The sequence below is a fragment of the Vulpes lagopus genome, chromosome 14 (assembly GCF_018345385.1).
Source record: "Vulpes lagopus strain Blue_001 chromosome 14, ASM1834538v1, whole genome shotgun sequence".
Classification (NCBI taxonomy): Eukaryota; Metazoa; Chordata; class Mammalia; order Carnivora; family Canidae; genus Vulpes; species Vulpes lagopus.
In genome coordinates, this window is record NC_054837.1 from 30,243,915 (window position 1) to 30,266,094 (window position 22,180).

Consider the following 22,180-nt stretch of genomic DNA (forward strand, 5'->3'; position numbering starts at 1 on the left):
TAAACCATTTGTGTCATGCATATCAACAGCCACCGCCAACAGATTTTCTCCAAGCTGGGCACAGAACTGGGCTGGGGCATCAGCTCAACTTCTCAGGTGGACGTGGTCCTGAGTCCTAGAATCCCTGACGCTGAGCCAGTGCTGCCATCCTGCCTGGCACAGCCTGGATGGTGGATGCCAGCACTCAGAGGAAAATAAAACAAATTTTCCTCTCAGAGCCTCGGGAGATCTGTCTGAACCACCAGGCTTCCCACGGAACCCTTCCCTGAATCCCAGTGCTCCTGTGGAATTAAAGAAGAGAGAGTCACTCACCGCCTGAAAGCCGGCCAATGGTTGATTATTCCACTTTTCCTGGAATGAGCTTTCCACGCTTTCTCTGGCTGGAGCATCGGCAGCCAGGGCTCCCACCTCTCCGACCTGCTCTCACACCCTCTACAGCTCTTTACAAAGCTTTCAAGTAAGTCACTGCTACGTGAAATTACACTAAGGAAGGAGGCTGGCTCATTGTGCTGGGGGACCCGAAGGAGGAGGCTGGCACAGAGCGCTCAGGATTCACTTTGGATGAAAGCAGGTGGGTTGGTGGAGCAGACCTTCCCTCCTCCAACGCCAGCCCTGCCCTTGCCAACCAAACACACATGTGTATCACTAAAGCAACCCCCCCACCCTGAATGCACAGGAGAGACCCCAGGGCAGGGTCACCTCCACTGCAGCACACGGGGGGGAGCAGAGACAAGAGTGGATTGCCACCACTCATGGGGCAGACCTCTTTCATGTCGCATCAGATACTCGATTCGCCAGCAAACCAAAAGCAAACCAAACAAAACCAGCACACTGCCTCCCCACCCATCACACAACTCAGAAACTTATCAGAATTTACAGCGAACTGACAAGAGTCCAGACTCGGGTAATGTCATTAAGAAGCCTGCACAGCACCCAGATGCCAGGAGGGTCTCGGTGACAGACTCCAGGCTCAAAGCGAAGGGAAAGCAAGACAGCACAGATGTCTGCAGACACAAAAGCATTCTTCTTACCCAGCCCAACAGGAACCAACCTGATTATCAGAGGGAAGCACCCAGAATTCGGGAGTCCGGGGCAGCCTGGGAGAAACGGGGCTTCGGGGGATGCGCCAACACGGTTGGAAGAGACCTGGCCACAGAACCAGACGGGGAGCCCTGTGTCGGGCCACCTTCGAGGCTGATTTGTTATTAAAGCAATTGTCAGAGAAGACACTGAAACAGAATACATAACCCGCCAGACGCCCGGGAACCTGACTTAAGGCACATACCTGCCGGTGTAGTCCCCCGTGTGAGGCGCCACCTTCAGGGTCTCGAGCTTTTTTCCTCATACCTGCACCGAACTTTGAAGCTTCCCCGTGAGTCAGACAGGCCACTTGGCGCCGCTTTCTATTTAAAGATAACACAGGGCTTCGCAGACACCATTCAGCCCGTGGCTTCTAAGGACTGGGCGCTAAAGCCATTCCCTTTGGGCCTCACTTTCCATCGACATAGATGTTCTAGCTGACAATGGGAGGTTCGTCCCTCCACGGTGGCCAGGGACGGAGCTGCCTGCCCCCCCCCCTGGGCTCAGATCTGAAGAATGCCCCAGGGCACCTCAGCGAGTCCCTCCAGGCAAGCCATCCAGAAGCCATCTGAGCACTGAGGCTGGAAGTGGGGAGGACAGGACAGAATGCTGACCCACTGGGCAGCGGTCTTAAAACCCCGCGTGAAACAAACTCTGCCGAGGGACTGTCCCAAACAGATGGCGGCGCTGCCCGGGACGCCTGTGCTGCCAGGAGCCAGCCAGCAGATGCTCCTCGCTGCACCATCCTCTCGGAGATTCCGGGTTACGGGGACAAAACATTCCCCCACTGAACTCCGTTTTCAGGTGAGAGTGAACTGGGCAGAGACAGGTAGCTGGCCAGGGCCCCTGGGGAGCCTTGCCCCATCTGGGGTGCGTGTGCGTGCCCCAGCACGTCCCCTCCCCCGGTCGGACCAGGTCCAGGACAGCGCACTGCCTGTGCGATGTCGCGCTTACATGGGGAAAGCAGCAGCAGGACCAAGCACCAGGAGGCAGGAGCCGCCTGGGGCCCTACACCCCGCGTGTGCCGAGCGCCCTCCCCGAGGCAGGCAGGCCGTGCCTCTCCCTCCCGGCTCGCTCCATCCCAGCTACTCGGAGAAAACAAGCAGCCCACGTGATCACGCGGAGCTCCCCGCTAATAACCCGTCCTGAGGCTGTGGCAGTTTTCGCAGGAAATTACCTTTCAGGAAGAAAACGTAAGGAAGGGGGAGAGAGGGGACAGAGTGTGCGAGCCGAAGGCCGGGCTCGTCCCGCAGCCCCCCGTGTCTGTGAGGTCTGCCCAGCTCCCCATGCTGCCGGCCTCAGGGCGCCGCCCCTGGCTCGCAGCCCCGCCGGCCGCCCATGCCGGTGACGGGGCGCCCCTAGGCGCGGGCGGACGGACGGACGGACGGACGGACGGATGGACAGCCGGGCCGGCAGGCAGGAGCCCAGGGCTGGCAGGGACGCGGAGGAAGGGCGGCCAGGAGGAAGAGGTGGGGAGAGGAGAGGGAGGGAGGGAAGAGGGAGAATTGGTTCTCTCTCCTCCACTGGGACCACTGAGCTAAGTTGCCATGGAGAAGGGGGAGCCGCTGGCAGAGCCTGAGGCGGGCGGAGGAGCCATATGCCGGAGGAAGGAGGGAAGGCGTCAGCCGAGAGCCAATCCCCACCCTCCCCAGGCGCAGCCGCCCCCAGCCCGGGCCTCGGGAGAAGGGCCTGGGGCTCCTGCCCGGTCAGCCCAGTCCCGAGCTGTACCCTCCTCCTGCCACGCCACAGGGCACCAGAGCCCCTCCGTCAGCTTGCGCAAGGCCCAGAGCCCTGGCGTCCCCGGAGGCACGGCGGACCCGTCTCCCCATTTCCAAAAATCAGAATGGCCCGACCCTGGGTCACAGGCCTCAGGGGTGTCAGCCGTATTTCCCACTCTCAGGAACAAGTGTGTCCCCTGCAGACGGCCCCTTTGCCCAGAGCCAAGTAGGCAGAGGGACAAGGCCAGGGCGGGGCCGGGGTGGGGGTGCACGGAAAAGGAACTCTCCAGAACACCTGCTCCTGCCTGCCTGCTGTGGCTCTGCTGCTTCCATATAAAACCCAACTCCAGGACTAGCCTTTGCCACTGACTTGTTCATGCTCCGAGCAGCAGAAATGGGGTTGGGGAGAGAGCTAGGAGGCCTGGCTTGGGGTCTCCTTGTGGAGATCACGTGGCAGGACAAGTCCAGCTGTGTCTCTGGGCCTCTGTTCCTCATGATGAAGCAGGATGATCCCACCACCCCCCTCTCCCAACCTGCACTCCCAGGCACTGGGACACCCCAACGGCCAGGGACAGTGAGGGGGTGTGGGCACTGGGAAACACTACCACTTTGGGGAGCCCCGTCCCCACAGTGGGCACACCACCTAACACCCCTCCTCTACTTGCTCCCTGGGATCGACTGGGATGAAGGCTCTCCAAAACCTGAAGCCAGCACAGAAGCCTTGGCTTCACTGCTCTAACACAGATGGACCAAAGGGTGGCCCACATGGGAGTCCAGCCTGACGGCCACAGCCTTTACATTCTCCCTTCGGTCTTTTTATTTATTTTAAAATTTTTATGTACATAGGTAAGTAAATAAGCAAGCTCTAGGCCCAACGCAGGGCCTGAACTCATGATCCTGAGCCAGTCAGGCGCCCCTCCCTTCCCAGTCTTGTTCTCACTTTCCCCCCCAACCCTTTATTATGAAGATGTTCAAACATATGGCAAAGTTGAAAACATTTTATAAAGAACATCTATGCACCCGCCAGCCAGATCCTGCCATTCTGTCTCACTTTTTTAGTTTGGCAAAACACATATAACCTAAAATTGACCATTTTAACCATTTAAAAGTATATGATTCAGGGGCATGTGGTACATTCGCGATGCTGTGCAATCATCTTCTTTAGTTACAGAACATTCTCATACCTCCAAACTGGAGAGCCACTTGCTCTCCCTTCCCCGCCTGCCCAGCCCCTGGCAACCATCCGTCTACTCCGTCTCTACATATTTACCTATTCTGGACATCTCATATAAATGGAATCATATGTGGCCTTTTGTGCCTGGCTTCTCTCACAGAGCATCATGCTTGCAAGGCTCATTCAGGTAGTAGCAGGTGGCTGAATAATAGCCCATTGGATGGATGCGCCACATGCATTCACCCTTTGAGGGATATGTAGGTTATTTCCACCTTTTGGCTATTGCTCTCTCATTTTTATTTTTATTTTTAAAAATATTTTCTTTATTTATTCATGAGAGACAGAGAGAGAGAGAGAGAGAGAGAGAGAGAGAGAGAGAGAGAGAGAGAGAAAGAGAGACATAGGCAGAGGGAGAAGCAGGATTCCGAGGGGAGCCCAATGTGGGACTTGATCCCAGGATCACGTCCTGAGCCAAAGGCAGATGGTCAACTACTGAGCCACTCAGGCGGCCCTGCTGTCTCATTTTTAAAAAGAGTTTCTCGGGGGCACCTGAGTGGCTCAGTTGATTGGGTGTCTGCCTTCAGCTCAGGTCATGATCTCAGGCTCTCTGCTCAGGAGGGGGCCTGTTTCTCCCTCTCCCTCTGCCTGCCTCTCCCTCTGTGTTCTCTCTCTCTCTCTCTCTCTCTCTCTCTCTCTCTCTCACACACACACACACACACACACACATAAATAAATAAAATCTTTAAAAAATAATTGAAAAAAAAACGTTTCTCCATGACATCTCCTAAAGCCCCTTGGTCTCAAGCGTACAGGCTAAGGAGGCTCCAAACTGCATATTAATCCCTGATTTCCCTTTTTGTCAAAGATTACTCCCCACTGAGTAACAGAGCACAGGAGGCAGGGGTCCCAGAGCCCGTATGAGGCCAGCAGGTGAGCCGTGGCCTCCTCTGTCCTGAGAAGCAGCATACTGGGCATCAGGATACATGAGCACACCAACCCCACATTTGTCTTTTGAGACCTGATAGACCTGGGCTCAAGTACTCTCTGGTGCCCACCAGCTATATGACCACAAGCTGTTCACTACACTGGGCCTCAGCTTTTTCATCCATAAAATGGAGGCAACAGTCTCCATTGTGGGGGTTGTGCTATAGAAACAGGACAGGCACTGCCCCATGGAACTTTCCTCTGTGACGGACATGTTCTACGTCTTTACTATCTCATATGGCTGCCACCAGCCCCACATGGCTACTGAGCACCTGAAGTGGGGCTCCTGCGACTGGGAAACAAAAATTTTAATTTCATCTCACTTTAATTTAAAATTAAAATTGAGTAGTCACATGGAGCTCGTGGTGATTGTCCTGGAGCGCCCCAAGGACTGATTGAGATGGGATGGTGGGACACCTGCCCAGACGAAGCACCTAGCTCCAGAGTCTTCCTCCTTCATTCCTTCTTTCCCCTACTTACCCCACGCCGCCGTATGGGTGGTAGAGAGGCTTCTGTCTGCAGCCTGGCCCCCCAAGGCTCCCTCTAAAAGGACAGAGGGCAGGTGGTGGGGCTCTCAGGGAACAAAACAGGCACCAGCTGGGGAGTGGGCTCAGTGGACTCCATAATGACGTGGATCCTTGAACCACTGACCTCTCCTCCTGCCCCTACTGGCCTCAGACCTCTATTCTAGAACCCCATCTCCTGCCGTTTCCCCCAGCAACTCCTGAGGTCATCCCTGGAATGTCTGGGCCAGTGCTATAGGATTGGAACAGACCATCCCCCCATTCCTAAAGTAACAGCAGGGACCCCTGCAAGAATATGCAGAAGGTCCTCGGTCCCAGGCTGGGCTGGGGCTGGGCACCCAGGGAGACTTTCCCATATGTGCATGGAAGCTCTGGAAGGCACAGAGGCTGGACAAGAATCCAGACCAGAATCCCATCTGACCTTCTCACTTTGCAGAAGCAGAAACCCAGACTCAGCTAGAGGAGCACAGGCAAGGCAGGAAGAGTTGAGGGGCTTAAGCCGAGCCCCCAGATCTGCCCAGTCGGCATGGACCTCCTCAGAGGACTCTGGAGCAGCCCTGGTAGGAGGGTCCCCACACTAGGGCAGGTCAAGGGCCCAGGGATGGAAGGAGCTATGCAGCTTCAAAGCCTGAACAGCAGCAACTGAAAGCTAGCCAGGCCATACCACTCCTGTCCCTGACCTGCCCCAACTTGCCCACACTGAGGGGGGGAGAAGTGACATCTGCAGACCAACAGGGAACATCCCAGAAAAATTTGCCACAAAGAACCACAGCTCCTGGTGTGAGCTCACAAACAGGTGTGGTCACCTGGAGCTGGGAAATGCTACTGAGGACAGGGACCCCCAGCCTGTCTCCATTCCCTGCCCCAGCAAAGCCTTCTCTTAGCTTCCCAAGAGTCCCCTGCCTCCCCCAACAGAATGGCCAAACCTATGCCCTCCAAACCTATGCCCCAAGTGGCCTGGTCTCATCCACTCAGGCGCCACACTGACTGCGTCCGGCACCAGTACCTCCCACATCAGCACTTCCCATGTCAGTACCTCCCATGTCAGTACCTCCAGCATCAGTACCGGCCTTCCCTCTGCCTCCCCTCTTGCAGCGTTTTGCTCTGGGCCCATTTTCACTAAGGCTGTCCTTGACCTTAACCCCACTCCTGCACTCCCCTGACCCTTCTCACTTACATCACAGCTTCCATCCTTTTTTTTTTTTTTAAGATTTTTATTTATTTATCCATGAGAGACACAGAGAGAGAGAGAGAGAGAAGCAGAAACAAACAGGCAGATGGAGAAGCAGGCTCCATGCAGGGAGCCCAATATGGGACTCGATCCCAGAACCCCAGGATCACACCCTGAGCTGAAGGCAAACGCTCAACCACTGAGCCACCCAAGAGTCCCACAGCTTCCATCCTTATTAAAGACACCACCTATTTTCTTTCTTGCTTTCTTTCTTCTTCTTTCTTCTTCTTTCTTCTTCTTTTTATTTTTGTTTTTTTCAAATTGTGGTAACATACATAACATCAAATTTACCATCTTAACCATTTTTAAGTGTCCAGTTCCGTGGCATTAAGCATACTTATACTCTTATGCGGCCTCTACCGCCGTCCACTTCCAGAACTCTTTCATCTTACAAAGACTGAGGCTCTGTCCCCTTTTACCAGGAACCCCTCACTTTCCCTCTCCAGCCCCAGGCACCCACCCCTCTACTTTCTGCCCCCACAAATCTGACTCCTCTGGGTATCTTATATAAATGTAATTATATGGTATTTGTCCTTTTGTATCTGGCTTATGGTGCAGTACATTATTTAAAAAAAAAAAAAGGGGGATCCCTGGGTGGCGCAGTGGTTTGGCGCCTGCCTTTGGCCCAGGGCGTGATCCTGGAGACCTGGGATCGAATCCCACGTTGGGCTCCCTATATGGAGCCTGCTTCTCCCTCTGCCTGTGTCTCTGCCTCTCTCTCTCTCTCTCTCTCTGTGACTATCATGAATAAATAAATAAAATCTTAAAAAAAAAAAAAAAAAAAAAAAAAAAAAAACCTCTCTCCCACTGCAATGAGGCTCTGTAAGGGCAGGAATTTGGGTTGGTTGTATTCTGTACTCCCAGGGCCTATAAGAGCACCTGGCACCAAGTAGGTACTGAATGAAACTTCTGAATGAATGAATGAATGAATGAATGAATGAATACTCTGTAGAGGTTAGTCATCTATAGGTCTGGGCCTGCTCCTCCCATGACTGTGGCCCAACTCCCAGGGATGGTGGCCCCTCCCCACACTGCTCCCCTGCAGTCTCATGACTACCATTCTTGGGGGTGGGTACTGTGGGACTACCCCACTTAATGGGCTTTCTCCCCAGATTTGGCACTAGGTCTATGGGAGGATCGTTAAAGGGACAGGCTGAGTGCCCCACCATGGATGAGACAATTTGCTTTGAAGCTCACAACAGCTGGTGCAGTGCATGGGAGTCGGGAGAGACAGAGGTGAGCAAAGGCCTGGAGCATCCAGTTCCTCCAGTGGACCAGGGAGGCTGCCCCCCAGCAGGGCAGCTGTTTCTGGCAGGGATCCGGGAGACCTGGGATCCATCTGGGGCTCACAACCTTGGTGGTCCTTTGCCTTTCATCTTCTCCACATCTTGCCTATTTATAACCTCCTACTTTCTGAGAACTCATTTACCCAAGTTCTGGGCCAGACAAGCTTGGAAAATGGAAGTAAGGCAGACCACTCCATACATGCAGCAAGCCTGAAGGGGTGACAGGCAGTGTGGGGTGGGGGGTGTTCACCTCTTGCCAGACTCAGGCTGCCCCAAGGCAGGAGGTGTCTGGGAAAGGGCAGCAGCCAAGAGCCCATGGCTCAGCCTCAGTGCCCGCCAGACCTCAAGCAGGTCTAGCCAGGTCACTGTGCTGGAAGACAGTGACCCCAGAAGAGCCCCAGACCACGTCAGTGCTCTTCCCAGCTCAGGAAAAACAAACAGATTGGGACAGTGGAAAAACAGCTGTACCTTTAAGTTATTTGGCCCACAGATATGAAAAGTATTTGCGTGTTGAAGTTGTTTGCATGTTTGGTTATTTTTAGGGTGAACCCAGTTGCCTCCCCTTGGAACCGGATGGAGCCCTAGAGGCACGTAGTCCTTTTTCCCAGACGGGGGTCCTGGTCCTGTGTTCCTGGGAATGAGGGCCTGAGGATGAGATCCCTGGGGCTCTTAGGCATCAGGGCCCCCAGCAGGACATGCCCCAGAAGCCAAGCCAGGTCTGCTGGGATCTCTAAGATGTGTCACTACAGATGGACATCACGGACATCACAGCCACCCACCTGAGTCCACAGAGAGCCCCTGTTCTCACTCAGAGGACAGAAGGATGTAAATGAAGGAAAGAAAGCTTGGTGCCCTGACTCCACTCATGCCAGGCCCAGCTAATGGGAATATTTTGCTGACATATTTCTAGAACAAGCAGCAATTAGAGCAGATTTTTCTCTTCCACTCCCCCTCCCCAAAACAGGAATAAATCAGTTCTACCAATTTCCCAGTTAATGATTTCCTCCATTAAATTAAAAAGAAGAATAAGAAAATGTTTTTTTAAATGGATTACCAGCCCTGTGCTTTCAGAGACCATGTGACCTGTCAACCTCTCTTAAGTCCTGATACATCAAAGTCCCTTAATTAATTTTTAATAAATAAAAAAGCTATAGTCTAAGAAGTACTGCTCCTCCTCCTCCTCCTCCTCCTGCCCCTGGTCAGCCTGGCACATGAGGGTCAGGTCTAGGCTGGCTAGGGCTTCAGCCAACTGAATGAGGTCAAAGGGGACTGGAGAGTCAGCACACAAGATCCAGTACACAGAGGAGAAAAATGAGCCTGAGATGGGACCCACCTGGCTGGCCCAGGACTCAAGTTGTCACATGCACTGTGGAGGACTAAATACTAGATAGGGGCCTTGGTTTTGAGGTGCACCCACATGGAAAGTGCAGACAGCCAAAGCCTTTGGGCACAGGGATGATGTGAGTTACTTTATCCAGGGCCTGCGCTGCTCTTTCCCTTTCCCCTCTGTACCTCCCAGGGCAGGGGCAGGCGTGCAGCTGCTAAAAAGTCCACCCCCAACAGCATGGGCGAACCTTGAAAGCGTTACGCAAAGTCAAAGTCAGCAGACATAAAAGGACAAATTCTTTATGATTCCACTTCTAGGAGGTGCCTGCAGTAGGCAGATTCGTGGAGATGGAAAGTAGAATGGTGGTGATGGCAGGAGGGACAGTGAGGGGGTTAGCGCTTCATGAGGACAGAGTTTTTGTTTGGGAAAGGAAAAATTTCTGGAGAGGGATGGAAGGAAGGAGGAGGGTAGAGGGGGTAGAGGGAGAAGCCCCAGGCAAGCAGTAGTAGAACCCCCGCCAGCTGACTCAGCTCTGACAAACTACGTGTGTCCCTGGGAGCTGGTGGTAAAGTTCTCAGGGCAGGTCCCTCAGGGAAGCCCACAGCAGGCTTGCACCGGCCTGGTTTCTCTCGAAGGTCTTCAAGGTCAAGTCCAGGATCTGCATACTTTCTGCTCAGACAGCTGTGCTGGTCAGCACTGGAGCATGCAATTAAGCCCCTCCAAACCCAGGGTGGGGTGCAGCGGGGGGGGGGGGGGGGAGGGGGGGGAGGAGTATCTCCACACCCTGGCTCTGCCTCTCCCAGCAGCTCAGAGACTCAGGAGACACCTGAAGGCCCTCACCCTTCCAGAGGGACATGGGGGCCCTGGTTGGTGGGGGATTCTCTGTGCACAGCAAGGGATATCCTTCTCAAAGGCCATTCACTCCCCTCTACACCACTTTCTTTTCTCGTGGAGCCCAATGTGGGGCTTGAATTCACGACCCTGAGATCAAGACCTGATCAGAGATTAAGAGTCAGGTGCTTAACTGACTGAGTCACCTGTGTGTCCCTTCCCACCACCACCCCACCTCACCACTTTCTAAAGAATATCTCCAAACCTCTAAGTCACCAGAGGGGTAGGCTACTGCAGACTGAATCTGGTCTCCCTGCTGCCACTCCAGGCTCCACAGGGAGGCCAAAGTGAGCTCTGAAAAATGTAAACAGAATATGTCACTCTTCTACCTCAAACCCTCCAGCAACTCCCTTTGCACTTAAAGTCAAGACCAGAGTCTCTACCATGACCTCCAAGTCCACCAAGATCAGGCCCCTGACTCTCCATTGCCTAGTACCTCCCCTCTCTCCTGCAGTTCCAGACACCCTGGCTTCTCCACTGTTCCTCAGACTTGCCAACAATAGTTCAACCTCAGGGCTTTTGCACCTGTTGTTCCCTCTTTCCAGATATTACATGATTTGTTTCCTAAGTTTACACATGTTTCCGTAGAGAGGTCCTCTCTGAACATGCTATCTCAAACCCCCTACCTCTATCTACTCTATTCCCTTCCTGGCATTTAGCACCACAGAGCAGTGTATCTTTTTTTTCTTTTTTTTTTTTTTTAAGATTTATTTGAGAAAGAGAGAGAGAGAGAACATGCAAGGGGACAGGCAGAAAGAGAGGGAGATAAACAGGCTTTCCACTGAGTGGGGAGCCTGATGAAGGGCTTGATCCCAGGACCTGAGCTGAAATCAAGAGTCAGATGCTCAACTGACTGAGCCACCCAGATGCCCTAGAGCAGATCTTAAGAAGGGATTTCATTTCATTCACAGTTGAATCTCCAGTATTTAGAACAATGCCTGACACATGAATGGTGTTCAAAACCTGTTGATGACTTTAAAAAAAAAAAAAGGCTCTGTTGAATGAATGAATGCATCAGGGATAACCAGACAATGAAAGATGTACAACAAAGCTTCTTAAAGGCATATACAGACTCAACAAGATGGAGCGGACCAAATCAAGCTGAACACAGTGCTCTCTCTCCTCGTCCCACCCCCAGTCACCTCCATTTTTCTGGAGACTGAGAAGGTAAGAGACAGGGCCTTTGGGACGTGGCAGTCACCAGGACCTCAGTGAGGCACCCCTACAGGGAACAGCTAGAGCTCCTTTGGGCAAACTTGGACAAGTGAGAGGTTGTAAAACTGTCTCTACTCCCACCTGCCCAGCCCAGCCTGGGCACTAGACATCAGGTTGAGTCTGAAATGCACCACCTTGAAACCAGCCATCAAGGTCAGTCTGTGTGTTTGGTGCCAGCAGCAGGGGCATCACTGGCACAGGCTATGAGCACACACTGCCATCAGGCCAGGGCAGTTCTTCTGACTGACCAGCTGGGTGGGCTCCCACAAAGGAGGCCAATTGCACCCAAGCCTGGTGGCCCGGCCTACACCTTCCCTGCCTTCTTCCTGTGGCCTTCTGATGCCTGGCCTGCTTCCAAAGGGTGCCCTCACCACCCCTGCTGCCGGTCCAAATCCCTGTCCTGCCAGACCAGCAGCTGCCCTCCATTCTCTGATGGGCCCAGCAACTCACTGTCTGCAGACCAACCCAGGGGAAGGGAATCACTCTAATCTCAGGTGGTCTGTAAAACAGAGCCAAAGGAAGAGAAAGATAAAGACCGTTGAGGAGAAAGAGAGAACACTAATTTTTTTCTTCCCATCCTCAGAAAAATTCTAGGACATCCCTGCCTCACCCTAGTCAAAAACACTGACAAGAAACTGGAGAAACTCCAGGCCAGGCAACAGGTTGCATCTTCCTCTGCATTTCCACCCCCCCATGGCCTCCCTCCTCAGCCCCTATCACCTCCCTCCCTGCCCCTCATCACCTCCCTCCTCACCCATTGCCTCTCTCCCAGCACCCCCATCACCCCCCACACACACATCGCCTCCCTCCCTACCCCCCATCACCTCCCTCCTCAACCTCCCATCACCTCCCTTCCCGCTCTCAGGCTCAGGCCAGAGGCAGCAGGTTCCAGGTACCAGAACTTTTGGGTTCTGTAGGTGCTAACCCACAGTGCTCTGTGTAAAGGTCTTGCTACCGGCCATCAAGACCTGCAATTATGAGGGAGAGCCAACAAATGGGCATCTCTGCAGCTGGTGGGAAGACAATAAGATTTGCCCCATGAACAAAGATGACTCAGAGGAACAGAAGGGAAATAACATTTATGGCACTTAGTATTTGTTGTCTATGGTTGTGTGACAAATGACCCCAAACTTTGTGGTTTAAAAAAATAAACATGGGGTGCCTGAGTGGTTCAGTGGTTGAACGTCTGCTTTGGCTCAGGTCAAGATCCTGGGATCGAATCCTGCGTTGGGCTCCCTGCAGGAAGCCTGCTTCTGCCTCTGCCTATACCTCAGCCTCTCTCTGTCTCTCATGAATAAATAAAATATTTTTTAAAAATAAAAAAATAAACATTTGTGGTTTCATCCTATTTCTGTGCATGGAAAATCTAAGAGCAGCTGAGGCCAGTGGTTCTAGCCCCAGGTCTCTCGTGAGGTCAGTCATGATGCCAGTGAAGGTGGCACTGACATCAGAAGCTCTGACTGGGGCTGGTAGAGCCACTTCCGGGGAAGCTCACTAGCAGGACCCGTACATTAGTGCTGGTGGTGGGCAAAGGGCTCAGCTCCTCCCCACATCTCTGGACCTCTCCAGGGAGTCGCTGGCCAGGCCTCACGACAGACCTGGGAGGCTGGCATGTCCTTCTTCATTCCACATGTGTAGGAACTGGAGCTTTGGTGGGTACTCTGTCTTGCCCGGGGACCCCAAGGACTGCCCCCTTCACTGGGCAGGATGGCCTAAAAAGGAAGTCCAAAGCCAGGGTGGTAATGCCCAGCCATGTCACCTCATCTCCCGGTGTTTCCACATCTATAAAGTGAGGCTAATAACAGCACGGACTTCATGGGAGTGTTGCAAAAATGAAATGAGATAATGTGAAAGAAGCATCTAGCACAGGCCCCAGGGTAGAGCCACACTGAGTAAATATCAGCAGTTGCTCTAACATTTCACAAAACCCATGTTAGACTCGAGGCTCCTGCAGGCGCACCCGCCCCGCTTCCTCGAAGCAGGGAGGACGGATTGGCAGCTGGCCTGTAAAGATGTGGCAGGAAGCTCCTAGGAGGAAGGAGGCTTGCGTGAGAAGCAGCACAGGGCTGGGAGGCTCACACGGTCACCCCTTCACTGATGGGGCCAGGCCACCTGACACCAGTTGCCTTGCAGAAACAACAAGGAGCATTTCCTCACTTGGTCCCACCACCTCGCTCCTGCTCTGAAGTGCCTGACTTCACGGCAGGATGGCCATCTGTAGCCACTTCATTAGGAGGCAGGCTTCCAGAAGCACCCAAGTGATGTGTGACCCCAGGATCAGCCACTCCGAGGTGGGAGGACACAGGTGAAAAACACAGTGTGAGAGCTGCCTTCTGCCTCATGGTAAAACCCAACCCAGGCTTATCGGTTTTACCCACTTTGTTCTCACCACCACAGATGGTGGGGAGGCAAGTTATTAAGTTCATAAATCTAACTGTTCCAGGTAGAGTCGATGGTTCTTGATGCTGGCTCCCCTTCCTCTGCATAGACGTGGGTGGAGGTGAGCTTGGGAGTCAGGGGAGACAGAAGCCAGTATCACCATTGGTCTGAGGCCCACATGCAAAAAGTGCCCACTGCCACACAAGTCCAAGGGTCAGCTCTGCTGATATATAATTTTAATTATAATAAAATTATATATAATTTTAATATTTGTATTTATTTATTCATGAGAGACAGAGAGAGAGGCCCAGACACAGGCAGAGGGAGAAGCAGGCTCCCTCTGGGAAGCCCGATGCGGGACTTGATCCTCAGACCCTGGGATCACGATCTGAACTGAAGGCAGATGCTCAACCACTAAGCCACCCAGGAGTCCCTCTGCTGATATATTTTAAAAGACAGTGACATTATAATCCTCAGGCAGGCTGTCCCCCAGAGCCTACAGGCTGTTGAACCCAGAAGGCCTCACTCCCCACTGTCCTGGTGACCCCATTACCAGCCTGACCTGGCTCTGAAGATCAGGCCTCCTCCCTGGGCTACCCCATTGTATACAAAGACTCCAGTCTTGGGGAGTAACAGCTGTCCCCATCCACTTACAAGCTCTGAGACCTCCCCACACAGACATGTCCTCATCCATCACTCCTGCCTTGCAGGCCTTGATGCTGAGAGGGAAATTAAATAAAGTGTACAAGCCTCCAGCGGGGCACCTGCCTCTGGGAGACAGTACGGAGCTGTTTCTCTGTGCCTTCTCACCTCGTACTTAATTTTGGAACCTGAGGGGTCCCTGCAGTAAAGTGGTTCAGTGGAGAAATCCCCCAGCTGGTGTTCTGCATGCACACTTTGTGGAGAGTGAGACAGGCCCCACCTGCTACAGAATCTTCCCTGTGACCTCTGGTTGCAACCTCAAGAACCAGCCACGGCTCAGGTGTGGCCTGCAGAGAGCCGAAAGGTGTGGTGCCTCTGAATACAGGACGCTATTCTCCAGAAAGCACTGCCACACCACAGCCTTAACCAGGATTACTAGTCACTGTTTGAAAAGAGGAGACAATTAGAGCAAGATTCAACAAATGCTTAACGGCCCTCCCCCTAATCCCTCGGTTGTGATAAATCAGGCAGCCTCTAATCTGGGCTCCTTCTGGATCAGCCCGTAAGGCTCCTTGAGGTCTTAGATGTCACCTCAAAGCAGGGCCTCGGGACATACACGCTCCAGGGTTCCCATGAGACCCAGGCCTCCTTCAGAGACCACTGCCATGTCTGAGGCTTGACGCTTTCCTCATCAGCAGGCTCAGAATCTCCGTGTCTCACGGAAAGAGGAAAGAAAAATCGCCAGGACACCTGAAACAGACCCTCCCTGTCCTGGTCTCCTAACTCTTTCTTCTCCCTCTGCAGCAGCTGCTCAGAGAAAGAACACCCTCTATCCTCCGAAGTGCCTCTTGGAAGTCACGGTTTATGTGGTTCACATTCTCTATTCAATTGTCCCTCGATCCTCTCAGCAGCTCGGAACTGTACTAGAGATGGAAAATCACTTTTTAAAAATTCACTCATCAGGGGCACCTGGGTGGCTCAGTGGTTGAGCATCTGCCTTCAGCTCAGGTTGTGATCCCAGAGTCCTGGGATCGAGTCCCACATCAGACTCCCCGCAGGCAGCCTGCTTCTCTTTCTGCCGCTATCTCTGCCTCTCTCTGTGTCTCTCACGAATAGATAAAATCTTTAAAAAATAAAAAATAACTAAAAATGCACTCATCAGGCTCCTGGGTGACTCAGTCGGTTGAGTGCCTGGCTCTCAATCTCAGCTCAGGTCTTGATCTCAGGGTTGTGAGTTCAAGCCCCATATTGGGCTCCACGCTGGGCATGGAGCCAACTTAAATAAATAAATATGCACTTGTCATCAACAGATAAATGGAAAACCAAAATGTGGTCCATCCACACAATAGATATTATTCAGCCACAAAAAGGAATGAAGTTCTAACATGCACGACAACATGATAAATGTGCAAACATTACATTAAGTGAGAGAAGCCAGTCACAAAAGACCACACAGGATGATACCATCTATATGAAATGTCCAGAACTATTCTGGAGGCAGAAAACAGATTAGTGATTACCAGGGGCTGGGATTCAGGGAGCAATGGCGGGGGTGGGGGGGCGTGACGTCTGGGAGTGATGAAAATGTTCTAAGATTCCTGGGGGTCAGGGTGACAGACACCTGTGAATATACAGTTGACCCTTGGACAACACAGGGATGAGGGGGCTGCCCCCATGCAGTGGTCGAAAACCCATGTATGACTTTTGACTCTCCAGAGACTTAACTACTAACAGCCTACTGTTGACAGGAAGCCTGGCCGATAACGTAAGCAGTCAATTAACTCGTGTTTGGTATGTTCTCTGTATTAAATACCATAGTCTTATAATAAAGGAAACCAGAGAAAAGACAAATTATTAAGAGAATCAGAAGGATGAGAAAATACATTTACAGACTTGTCCTGTATTTATAAAAAAAAAAAATCCACATGTATGTGAACAGTTCAAACCTATATTATTCACAGGTCAACTGTACTGAAAACCATTGAATTGTACATTTTTTTCTTTTTAAAGATTTTATTTATTTATTCATGAGAGACACCGAGAAAGAGAGGCAGAGACACAGGCAGAGGGAGAAGCAGGCTCCCTGCAGGGACTTCAGGATCACGCCCTGGGCAGAAGGCAGGCGCCAAACCCCTGCGCTACCCAGGGATCCCAAATTGTACACTTTAAATGGATGAATTGTATGGGACGTGAATTACATCTCAATAAAGCTGTTATTAAAAATATGCAAAAATTAGACTATTTGGGGCTTTAAGAGCTATTTATTTACTTATTTATTTGAGAGAGAGAGAGAGAGAGAGAGCATGCGAGTGGGAGAAGGAGCCAATGGAGAAGGAGGGAGAGAATCTCAAGCAAATTCCCTGCTGAGTGCTGAGTCCAACCTGGGGCTCAATCCCAGGACCCCAAGATCATGACCTGAGCTGAAATCAAGAGTCAGACACTCAACTGATTGAGCTACCCAGGTGTTCCCAAAATAAGACTATTTGTAAACAACTGAGTAAGGCTGCTAGAGGAGGCTCTGAAGTGGAGGGTCCCTTAGTCCCTGAGCCCTGGTCCCTGCCCACCAGTCCACAGCCCCCCCACTGGGGCAAAACATAGCTCAGGGTGCTATCCCAGTGGGGCCAGTGCTGGGAGGGAAAACAAGGGGACACAGCTCTCCCCACCCTCCCAGGATCCAGAGGATAGGTGGTGGCCCTGGGCAGAAAATGCTAACCTTGGCCAACCTTGAGGCCAAAGGCATCAACACATCAACCTCCAGTTGGTTTATGGGTGAACAGGGGCTGACTACAGATGGTGGTGCCTCAAGATCACACTTTGGCTAAAACAACAGTGGCAATGGGACAGCAGTGATGACATGTGATGCGAGAGGAGCCAAAGTGTATGTTATTCTTGGGCTGGGGGCCACCACCCCAGACCAGCACCCCCACTGCCAGCACTGGGTGTCTGAGAATCCCATGGTGGAGGACAGTAGCCAGAGAAGACCAGGGTCCATGGTGAGGAATCTGGAGTTTGCAGAGGCAGAGCCGGATCCCATCAGCACCCCCTGTCACGTCAAGGACAAAGCCTAGGACCTGAGAAGGAGATCACTGCAGGCTAGGGTCTGAGGCTGTGGCTGGGCCAGTGCAGACAGGGTGACCATGTGAAGGCGAGTGGGCCCTACATTTCAGGGGCCCACATTTCACAGGGGCAGCCTCAGCTCAGGTGACCAGCTAGGGGGATGGAGCTGTAGGGCGTGTGAGGGCCAGGAGCAGAGAGGAAGCCAGTTAGGCCTCTCTGAGAACCCCCCTCCCATCCCCAAGCTTCACTTTGCTAGCATCTCCTTTGAAGGTCAGTGAAACAAGCAAGTAAGGCAATCAACGTGCGTAAGCTGGCCTGCCTCAACTCATTTTATTTCATCCTCCCTCAGGCCCTAGGAGGTGACATTTTATAATTCCTATTTTGCAGAGTCTGACTGACAAGGCTCAGAGGGTTACAGCACCTAACAGAAGAATCCACATGCATTGCCTCGAAGACTCAGGATGGACCTCCACCCCGCACAGACATGCTTTCCAGACCATGTGAGGTGGGCACAGACCACCTGTCCTGCTTAGCTCAAGAGACCAGAGGGAAGGCAGGTAGGTGAGGGAGCAGGGCTGAGCCAGGTCCACCAGCGATAGTTGGACAGGACAGGGAACAAGGCAGGACAGAGAGGTACAAGAACACCTGTGGGCGGCCTCGAGGGCCAAGCAAGTGCCCTCAGCTTTCCATCTTCCTGGCCAGGAAGGAAACGCCTTCCACAGGTGCCAGGATAGACCCCAGAAGGGACCTAGCGGATCTGGGTGTGGCCCTGGGAAAGAGTAGGCTCTGTTCTGAGCCCCTTGTGTGCCTCTGAACACGTCTCCTCACCCAGCCTCCTCAGGGATCAGTTTCCCCATGACCTTCCGATATAATAAAAAATATATATTTGGTCTTAACTTCCTTTTCTGGACACAGAGCTCCTAAAACTCTTGTGATTTCCTGAATGATAAGAGTGTCTTTTGTACGCTAATGAGCGAGAGGCTGAGCTCCCCAACCCCAGGAGGGGAGAAGGGGCTGGAGACTGAACTAATCACAGTGGCAATGACTGAATCATCTGTGCACAAAAACCCCCCTAAACAGCAGGGCTCAGAGAGCCTCCAGGCTGACGTATGCATCCGGGAGGGTGGCATTCTCCAAAGTCCATAGGACAGAACCTCCTGCACTTGAGATCCTTCAGACCTCACCCTGCACACCTCTGCATCTGGCTGTTCACCTGTATTCTTTATCACACCCTTTACAATAAACTGACAAACATCAGCAAATGTTTTCTGAGTTCTGTGAACCATTCTAGCAACTTAATCAAACCTGAGGAGGAGGGAGGGATGTGTGGGAACCCCAACTTTGTAGCCATGTTGTCCAGAAGGGTGAGTAACCTAGGACCCATCACTCCAGATTGGCATCTGAAATGGAAGGCATCTGTGGGACTGACTTAACCTGTGGGGTCTGTACCAACTCGAGGTAGCCAGGGTGAGAACTGAACTGACACACAGGATACCCAGTTGGTGTCCACAGGTCAGCTCATGTGTGAAAAACCCACACACATGGTGTCAGAAGTGCTGCTGAAGGGCGCCTGGGTGGCACAGTTGGTTGAGTGTCCAACTCTTTGTTTCCGCTCAGGTCATGATCTTGGAGTCGTGGAATCGAGCCCCATGTCAGGCTCTGTGTTCAGCTTGGAGTCTACTTGAGATTCTGTCTCCCTCTGCCCTTCATTCCACTCATTCTCTCTCTCTCTCTCTCTCAAATAAATAAATCTTAAAAAAGAAAAAAAGGGGGGGGCAGTCCGGGTGGCTCAGGGGTTTAGCGTGCCTTCAGCCCAGGGCGTGATCCTGTAGACCCGGGATTGAGTCCCATGTCAGGCTCCCTGCGTGGAGCCTGCTACTCCCTCTGCCTGTGTCTCTGCCTCTCTCTCTCTCTCTCTCTCTCTCTCAAATAAATAAATAAAACCTTTAAAAAAAAAAGTGTTGGGGCGCCTGTGTGGCTCAGATGGTTGGGCGTCTGCCTTTGGCTCAGGTCATGATCTCCAGGTCCTGGGCTCAAGCCCCACGTCAGGCTCCCTGCTCAGTGGGGAGTCTACTTCTCCCTCTGCCTCTACCTCTGCCTCTCCCCCTGCTTGTGCTCTCTGTCTCTCTCTCTCTCTCAAATGAATAAATTAAAAAAAAATTTTTTTAAAGTGTTGCTGAGTGGAGAAACAATTTCCTTCCATGCCCTGTCAGAAAAATGAAAGACGGGCCTGTGTGGCCTCAGGAGCCGCCTGGCTCTGATGCTCTCAGTCCCTGCAGACGCCAGGGCTCCAGGGCAGCAGGGGGCCTCTGACTCACCCACTTGGTAGCAAACATCACACCCTCTCCCCAAAGGTAAGGTCGGGACTACACAAACTCTCCTGTCTTCTATCAATATACACTCGCAGAATCACAGACACATAAAAATATTTACATGACCAGATTAACTTCTAGGTCCTGCGGCTCGCTTAAGCAAACATGTTTATCTTTCTGTCAAACAACACATGTAGAGTCGTTTCTTTTTGGGGGTGCTAGGACTCACTGAGCACTTGGGTGAGAAGGCAAAAGTAGCGGGTGGGGGGGGATGCTGAGGGCCACACACCAACCTCTCTTTACAGCCAGCAGATCCAGGGTGAGAGAGAACCCCAGGTCATGCGCTGACCCCTGTGTGAGTCAGTTATCTTGGCTCCAGACCCAGGCTCTGCCGGTGCCCAAGCCTGCTGCACAAAGTCACCCCTCCAGTGACAAGGGGAGCCAATGGTGGCATTGCACTGGTGCCGGCCGACAGCAGCTCAGCACTGCCATCTTGAGAAATCCGGGCATGCACCCACATGCCTACGTCCTGGTTTTGCAGGCTCAGTTAAAAAAAAAAAAAAATTCAGGTATGCATTCGACATCGTGATGTTGCCATCAGCCTGCCCCCTCCTCCCCCCGCCTCCAACCTGTCATCCACATGAAGCCAGATGAAGCCTTTTCTAATACCCACATCAGAGCGTGACATTCCTGTGAAGGCCTCTCCAGGCTCTCCCTCGGCTCTCAAGAGGATATCCACACTCCCAGCCAGCGCATGACCCCCCACGCACCCCGCTAACCAGACTCATAGTGGAACCCACGGTGCCTCCTCCATGCCTTTGGGCAGGGTGTTCCCTCTGCAAGGAAGGTCCTCCCCGCCTACACCAACCCCACCCCGGCTGTTGGGTGAACTAGGCATTGTTTGCACAGGGTGAACTCAAGGGCCCGGCCCCAGACCTTCCTCCCCAGGCTCCTTGCCTCTCCCCACAGGCAAGGTATCATGGGCACCATAAGCCCTACAGACTCTGTCCTTTCCAGGGGCCGATCAGCTCCCAAGAGTGGGGGCCAGACCCGATTCATCTCAGCTCCCAGCCCACACTCAGGGTTAACGCTGATCTGCACACAGGCTGCGGGCTCTAGGATAACGTAGGGCGGGCCACAGACCCCTCCTCCTCAGGACCAGCAGCCCTATGCAGCAGCTGCCCACTCCCCATCTGCAGGTGGCAGGTATGCTCGGCGGCGCTTATGCACTGGCCTTATGCACTGGCCTTCGCTAGGTGTGACTTCTCCCTGCGCTGGCTTTGCCTGTGCCCAGCTCAGTGATGACAATACTTAATTCACAGGGAGCTCACAGGATTCTTGCCCAGCTCACTGACTTCTATTCCCATTTGGGGAAGTGTCTCTTGGGCCCATGTCCTGTTCCTCGCTCACTGCCAGCCAGGTGCCTGCTCCAGCCCAGGAAGAGGCAGCGGGAAATGGGCAGGACAGCTGCAGTGAGGAGGGGAAGGGACGGGGAGCATCTGGACCCCTCCTCTGCATCTCTGGCCTACACACGGGTCATTCCCTTGGCCAAGTGGTGAGGACCAGAGAACCAGAAGATAAACAGCTGTGCTCTTGTCAGGAGGATGGATCCAAGCAGGGAGGAAGCAGAAGTGAAGACAGGCTTAAGGCTTGAGAAAGCCATGCTGCCCCTTGGGCCCCGGAACCAGTTGGCCCTAGCCTGTGTCGGTGGGCCGCTTGGCAGCAGGAGCCAGGCCTTGGGAAGGGAGATTTCCCTGAGGCTGAGGATGCTGAGTGGGGCCACGGTTCTTAGCACAACACTGTGCCTCCATGTAGTCGCCCTGGGACTCCCGCTGGGGCCATTGGCCATTCCCCTTTATAAACTACTCTAGGGAGGGATAGAGGGCTGCTACTTCCAGAAGCCAATCCTTCTGTGCAAGGGCCTAACAGACCGGTATCCTCCCTCCTCCCTCCTCCACTGCCTGGGCCCCCAGGCACACGTGGGCTCTGGGAGGGAGTCGGCAAGGAAATCTGTCTTTCCACACACGGCTGGTGGCTGCGTGGCTGGGGAGGTGTTCTAACAGACTTATTTATAGCCAAGCACCCCGTCCGCACTCTCCAGTACGTACCGCCTGCCTGCCTGCCTGCCTGCCACTGGGGCTTTTCAATTTGCATCTATATTTATCCTCCGAAGCCGTTGGGATAATGGCGAGGCCAGAAATAGCCTTGAAGACATTCACGTGAAAATGATGGGCAGGTCCCCAGCTCCTGGGCTGACCTCGCCCCCCACATCTGCTGCTTGGTAATGGGGAACAGCTGGATGGGCCCGGCAAGGCAGCTGAAGCCAGATGGGGACAACATAATCCCTCTCTCCCTGCCAG

At 53.0% G+C, this 22,180-nt stretch overlaps 1 protein-coding gene and 1 long non-coding RNA gene across 13 annotated transcripts in view; one reads left to right on the top strand and one right to left on the bottom strand.

Moving 5' to 3' along the window:
* The window catches only part of PITPNM2 (phosphatidylinositol transfer protein membrane associated 2), a 141,339-nt gene that overhangs the window by 75,669 nt on the left and 43,490 nt on the right, over positions 1–22,180 (bottom strand). Inside the window, exon 1 of one of the 12 annotated variants that reach the window (XM_041729041.1) lies at positions 2,258–3,034. The exons of the other annotated variants lie outside the window; for them this stretch is intronic. The gene's annotated coding sequence lies outside the window, so the exon portion shown is untranslated. Of the gene's footprint in view, positions 1–2,257; positions 3,035–22,180 lie in introns of those variants that run through there. 12 annotated transcript variants of the gene reach the window in all.
* LOC121475626 lies at positions 1,532–9,805 on the top strand. Its single transcript, XR_005983788.1, has 3 exons — positions 1,532–2,273; positions 7,824–7,947; positions 8,540–9,805. It is a non-coding gene; the product is annotated as an uncharacterized LOC121475626 (long non-coding RNA).